Source organism: Osmerus eperlanus, chromosome 1 (assembly GCF_963692335.1).
Source record: "Osmerus eperlanus chromosome 1, fOsmEpe2.1, whole genome shotgun sequence".
Taxonomy (NCBI): Eukaryota; Metazoa; Chordata; class Actinopteri; order Osmeriformes; family Osmeridae; genus Osmerus; species Osmerus eperlanus.
In genome coordinates, this window is record NC_085018.1 from 3,895,558 (window position 1) to 3,902,577 (window position 7,020).

The following is a 7,020-nucleotide window of genomic DNA, read 5'->3' on the forward strand; positions in this document are numbered from 1 at the left end:
ACTGACCCTATTGTTTGTGCTTTCTTGGATTTACTTTATTGCGTTTAGACTAACTGTATGGAGGACCAAACCTGCCAAAATTAAAAATAAATAAATAAATAAATGTATAAATAAATGTATTTATACATAAACAAATGTAAATATATAAAAATAAATGTATGAAAACATCTTAATTACGTATTTATTTATTTACATGGCCATTTATTTCTGTATTTATTTATTTTTGTATTTATTTATTTCTGTGTACATTTATTTCTGTATTTATTTATTTCTGTGTACATTTATTTCTGTATTTCCTTGTCCTTAAGCTAATGAGGTAAGCTGTCAATCAATGTATGTCACGGTGTCACCTTAACCCCATTGGTTGATCGGTATCAGAGTGCGAAGATGGACTTTCCATGCCTGGGTTTGCTATGACTACCTTAGTAAACAAAAGACTGCACACACGCAATAGATAGCGAGATATGAGACTTTTGGCTAGCTAACCTTGCTAAAAAAAGTGCTAGTCAAGATGTTTAACTTTTTCGCGTTGAGGCTCTGGATACCAATTTGTACCATTTAGCTGCCTGCAGAGTCATAAAGAGAAAGAGTTGCGTCAATTGCCTTTACGTTCATGGTACTGTACTGTACTGTACTGTAGGCTAGTTAGAACTAGAGCGAGCTAGCATCAGTTTCAAACACAGCAGCATCGTCGTTGAGGAACAGTTGTACTGTACTGTATGATGGAGTTGTGCCAAGGTAAGAATGTGGAAGTTATTGGCCTATTTTCTGGCATCTAGTACATTTAACATTTCAGTATCTTAAAGTGCCGAGATTTTTTTATGCTAGCTAGACATGTAGAAGCCAGAACGTAGCAAAAACAATGTGCTACGAAGTGAGTGATGACCTGTTTATGTAATGTTAAGTGTAGCTAGCTACACTTAACTTAGTGCACTATTTATATTTATTGAGAAACTAATGCCTACAAACAAGTTTGTGTGAGAGGAAAGCTGTATGTAATTATTAATCCGTAACTGTGGTCGCTTATTTGCACCATAGTCTGGGGGTTGGTACAGTAAGAAATTGGATGATATTATACAGTGTCAAGGAACCATCAAAGAACATAGTACAACATGGTTAATCTATTCATAAAGTGAATGTTTACTAAGCAAACTATGAGTTATAGACCATTGTAACATTCAGTCCATCATGTGATTATCATTACAGCTTACTGTCTGTTTATGTGTGTGTGTCTATGGTCCTTGCAGTCTGGCATTGCTACTGATGTTGATGTGAGCTGAAAAGGAGGCCCAGTGCCTTGGAGGTGGATGTCAGACCCACTGGACGAAGGAGCGCTGGATGGGAGACCACTAGTTGAAGGAGCGCTGGATGGGAGACCACTAGATGAGAGATTTCTGGATGAGGGAAAATGTGATGGAGTGGCCTGTCTTATATTTAAACCACAGTATTTTTGTCATTACTATGCTTTTAACCCTTGTGTTATCTTCGGGTCATTCTGACCCATCAGTCATTGTGACCCACCGTCGTATTGCGACAGATTTACCGCATACAAAGACAAAGTGAAGCATTTTCTTTTAACCGTTGGGCTGTCTCAGACCCCCCACATTGCAAAGGTTAAAAGAAAATTATTTTAATTTGTTTTTGTATTGGGTAAAATTGGGTAAACACAACGATGGTTCGTTATGAACCTTTGGGTCATGTGACCCGAAGGCAGCACGAGGGTTAATTGTGGTCGTTATTGAGTTTGCTCCTGTTGACTTTAGCAAACCACCTCTTTCTCCTCTCACTATCAGCTGGGAAGCCGTAGCCTACATCACGACTCCCTATTTGGAGCATGCAATACATCCCCATGCATCACACCCAACCATTATGAAATCCAAGATGCTAGGTGCAAGACCAAGACAGCGCGGTGTAGACAAAAGCGTTACCTTTATTGTGTCACCCTTTACACTCTTTTCATAGCAGAGACTAAAATAACATGTGTACATATTTGAATAGTCATGTTGACTATCATGTAGTTGTACTGTAGCCTTTCACAACCAAGTCCTTGAGGTTTAATCATTGTGCACTACACATGCATAAAATGATACTATATAGTAGGGAAAGATTAAATAAAGATGCAGAACAAACTACTTGTTTCCAAGTTACATTTAATGACAACACATGAAGGGTATGAAGAGATTCTTAACCCTTGTGCTGTCTTCGGGTCACATGACCCAAAGGTTCATAACGAACCATCGTTGTGTTTACCCAATTTTACCCAATACAAAAACAAATAAAAATAATTTTCTTTTAACCTTCGCAATGTGGGGGGTCTGAGACAGCCCACCGGTTAAAAGAAAATGCTTCACTTTGTTTTTGTATGCGGTAAAGTTGTCGCAATACAACGGTGGGTCACAATGACTGATGGGTCAGAATGACCCGAAGATAACACAAGGGTTAAAGAGATTCTTGAAGACATTCTTAAATTGGAATACAGCTCCTATTGCATCGGTTGATTTTCCAAATCCTGTTGATAATGACATGTGCAGCACGCTCCCTTACAAATGCACTGCTTGAACTATGAGTATCGGTGTACCTCAGTAAATTAGAATATTGTGGAAAAGTTTGTTTATTTTGATTAGTAAATTCAAAAGTTGAAACTCATATATTATACAGATGCATTACACACACAGTGAAATACTTCAAGCGTTCATTTTAATTTTGATGATTCTGACTTTCATCTAATGAAATCCCAAAATTCAGTATCTCAGAAAATTAGAATATTACACAAGACCAATAAACCTAAGGATTTTTAATACAGAAATGTCAGCCGACTGGAAAGTATGTTCATATAGGCATTCAATACTTGGTCTGGGTTCCTTTTGCATGAATAATTGCATCAATATGGCATGGAGGCGATCAGACTGTGGCACTGCTGATGTGTTATGGAAGCCCAGGTTGTTTTGATAGCGGCCTTCAGCTCGTCTGCACTGTTGGGTCTGGTGTCTCATCTTCCTCTTGACAATACTCATAGAGTCTATGGGTTCAGGTCAGGCAAGTTTGCTGACCAATCAAGTGATACCATGGTCATTAAACCAGGTTCTGTTACTTCTGGCAGTGTGGGCAGGTGCCAAGTCGTGCTGGAAAATGAAATCAGCATCTCCATAAAGCTTGTCAATGGAAGGAAGCATGAAGTGCTCTAAAATGTCCTGGTAGACGGCTGCATTGACTTTGGACTTGATAAAACTGTGGACCTACCAGCAGATTACATGGCTCTGCAAATCATCACTTGGAAACTTCAAACTGGACTTCAAGCAACTTGGATTCTGTGCCTCTCCACTTTTCCTCCAGACTCTGGGACTTTTATTTCCAAGTGAAATGCAACATTTACTTTAATCTGAAAAGAGGATCTTGGACCACTGAGTCCTTTCCCTTTTCTCCTTCGCCTGGGTAAGACGCTTCTGACGTTGTCTCTGGTTCAGGAGTGGCTTGACACGAGGAATGCGACAGTTGTAGCCCATGTCCTGGATACATCTGTGCGTGGTGGCTTTTGATGCACTGACTCCAGCCTCAGTCCACTCCTTGTGAATTTCCCCCAAATTCTTGAATGACCGTTGCTTCACAATCCTCTCAAGGCTGCAGTTATCCCTGTTGCTTGTGCACCTTTTTCTACCACAATTTTCCCTTCCACTCAACTTTCTATTAATATGCTTGGATACAGCACTTTGGGAACAGCCAGCGTCTTTAGCAATGACCTTTAGTGTCTTACCCTCCTTGTGGAGGGTGTCAATGATTGTCTTCAGGACAGCAGTCTTCCCCATGACTGTGTAGCCTACTGAACCAGACTTAGAGACCATTTAAAGGCTTAGGAAACCGTTACAGGAGATAATCAGCTGATTAGAGTAGGACATCATGAGTCTACAATATTTAACTTTTTCAGTCAAATGTTCTAGGATACTGAAATTTGGGTTTTCATTAGCTGTAAGCCATAATCATCCAAATTAAAAGAAATAAACACTTCAAATGTTTCACTCTGTGTGTAATGCCTCTGTATAATATATGAATTTCACCTTTTTCCATGATATTCTAATTTACTGAGATTCACCTGTGTCAGTCTAACTGCAGAGTATAGTAGTATAACCATGCTTATAAACTAGACCGCACCATTTCAATGATATGCAATCTACATAATGTATTTGTGACCTGCTAGGGAAGTTACCCGGCTACTTATGTAATGTTACAACACTGGATTAAAATCAAAATGATTAGAGCTACGTCTAAATTCATTTACACAAGTTTCTTAGTTTGACCCGTCTGACACACGTCGATACGAGTGTGGATTGCTATGGCATAATGCTTGTCTGAACGTCCTGCCCCGATCCCGCCCCAATCCCGCCCCCTAATTAGCTTAAGGATGAAGAAATACAGAAATAAATGTACACAGAAATAAATAAATACAGAAAAAAAAATACACAGAAATAAATCTATCAATAAATATATTGCATACATAGAAATAATTTTACAATTAATTTACTATAGTCTTTTATTTTCTACGTAATTTATTTCTGTCTGTATTTATTTCTGTGTACATTTATTTCTGTATTTCTTCATCCTTAAGCTAATTAGGGGGCGGGATTGGGGCGGGATCAGGGCGGGATCGGGGCAGGACGTTCAGACAAGCATTATGCCATAGCAATCCACACTCGTATCGACGTGTGTCAGAAGAATCTCTTTAAGAATCTCTTCATACCCTTCATGTGTTGTCATTAAATGTAACTTGGAAACAAGTACTTTGTTCTGCATCTTTATTTAATCTTTCCAGAAATCTCTCATCCAGTGGTCTCCCATCCAGCGCTCCTTCAACTAGTGGTCTCCCATCCAGCGCTCCTTCAACTAGTGGTCTCCCATCCAGCGCTCCTTCGTCCAGTGGTCTGACATCCACCTCCAAGGCACTGGGCCTCCTTTTCAGCTCACATCAACATCAGTAGCAATGCCAGACTGCAAGGGCCATAGACACACACACATAAACAGACAGTAAGCTGTAATGATAATCACATGATGGACTGAATGTTACAATGGTCTCTAACTCATAGTTTGCTTAGTAAACATTCACTTTATGAATAGATTAACCATGTTGTACTGTGTTCTTTGATGGTTCCTTGACACTGTATAATATCATCCAATTTCTTACTGTACCAACCCCCAGACTATGGTGCAAATAAGCGACCACAGTTACGGATTAATAATTACATACAGCTTTCCTCTCACACAAACTTGTTTGTAGGCATTAGTTTCTCAATAAATATAAATAGTGCACTAAGTTAAGTGTAGCTAGCTACACTTAACATTACATAAACAGGTCATCACTCACTTCGTAGCACATTGTTTTTGCTACGTTCTGGCTTCTACATGTCTAGCTAGCATCAAAAAATCTCGGCACTTTAAGATACTGAAATGTTAAATGTACTAGATGCCAGAAAATGGGCCAATAACTTCCACATTCTTACCTTGGCACAACTCCATCATACAGTACAGTACAACTGTTCCTCAACGACGATGCTGCTGTGTTTGAAACTGATGCTAGCTCGCTCTAGTTCTAACTAGCCTACAGTACAGTACAGTACAGTACAGTACAGTACAGTACAGTACAGTACCATGAACGTAAAGGCAATTGACGCAACTCTTTCTCTTTATGACTCTGCAGGCAGCTAAATGGTACAAATTGGTATCCAGAGCCTCAACGCGAAAAAGTTAAACATCTTGACTAGCACTTTTTTTAGCAAGGTTAGCTAGCCAAAAGTCTCATATCTCACTATCTATTGCGTGTGTGCAGTCTTTTGTTTACTAAGGTAGTCATAGCAAACCCAGGCATGGAAAGTCCATCTTCGCACTCTGATACCGATCAACCAATGGGGTTAAGGTGACACCGTGACATACATTGATTGACAGCTTACCTCATTAGCTTAAGGACAAGGAAATACAGAAATAAATGTACACAGAAATAAATAAATACAGAAATAAATGTACACAGAAATAAATAAATACAAAAATAAATAAATACAGAAATAAATGGCCATGTAAATAAATAAATACGTAATTAAGATGTTTTCATACATTTATTTTTATATATTTACATTTTTTTATGTATAAATACATTTATTTATACATTTATTTATTTATTTTTAATTTTGGCAGGTTTGGTCCTCCATATAACTGAACCCTTGCTATGGATGTGCAGGTTTTGGAAATGGACAACAATATTGATATTGAACAGGGTGCTATTGGTGGGGAAATTAAAAAACGCACTTAAATTAACTGAAAAGGGTTTGGCTGAAAAGCTTGACCGTTTACAAAATACCAGAAAATCTAAATTAAACAAAGCTGGTAAAATTAGAGATGACATACAAGAGTTGATATTTAATGGTGATAAAACAAAGGTGTTAAATGCTCTGGATGAATTAAAAACTGTTTGTGATGATGCTAAATGTTTACATCAAACGTTGTTGGGTTTATTGCCAATTGAAGAGGGTGACAAACATGAAATATGGTTTAGGGCTAAAATGCTCTCAAATAATGAGTGTTTGTCTAATGTCAACAAGTGGCTCTCTCAAACTGAAACTGAACATGAAAATGAGGAGGTTAATCCATCAGACAGTGTGTCAAATACAGGAAGCAATTACAGTCAAAGAAGCAGCAGGTCCAGTGTATCAGCAGCTAAGCTAAAATTTGCGGCAGAAAAGGCTGCAGTTCTTTCTCGTGTCAAAATATTAAAGGAGAGACATGCAATTGAGGAAGAGGAAGCCAGGCTACGAAGAAGAAGAGAAATGTTGGACTTGGAGGCTGAACTGGCGGCATCTGAAGCAAAAATGGAAATCTATGATGCCAATGAAGAGCGACAGTCACAAGCACATTCAAATGCTAAGGAAACAGACATTAAAGGTGCAATTAATGGGATTAACATCTTAAAATATGGTGCCCAAGAATTCATCCCTCATGACAAACAAACAAATCAAAGGGAAACTATCCAACGTACTGCAA

At 38.4% G+C, this 7,020-nt stretch overlaps 2 long non-coding RNA genes across 2 annotated transcripts; one reads left to right on the forward strand and one right to left on the reverse strand.

Annotated features, from left to right (window-relative positions):
* Positions 1-433: 433 nt before the first annotated feature.
* Positions 434-2,130, forward strand: LOC134011441 (uncharacterized). The gene is made up of 2 exons (XR_009928490.1): positions 434-738; positions 1,248-2,130. It is a non-coding gene; the product is annotated as an uncharacterized LOC134011441 (long non-coding RNA).
* Positions 2,131-4,856: 2,726 nt separating this feature from the next.
* On the reverse strand, positions 4,857-5,877 carry LOC134011376 (uncharacterized). Its single transcript, XR_009928423.1, has 2 exons — positions 5,490-5,877; positions 4,857-4,980 (listed from the first exon to the last, which is right to left on the reverse strand). It is a non-coding gene; the product is annotated as an uncharacterized LOC134011376 (long non-coding RNA).
* Positions 5,878-7,020: the final 1,143 nt, after the last annotated feature.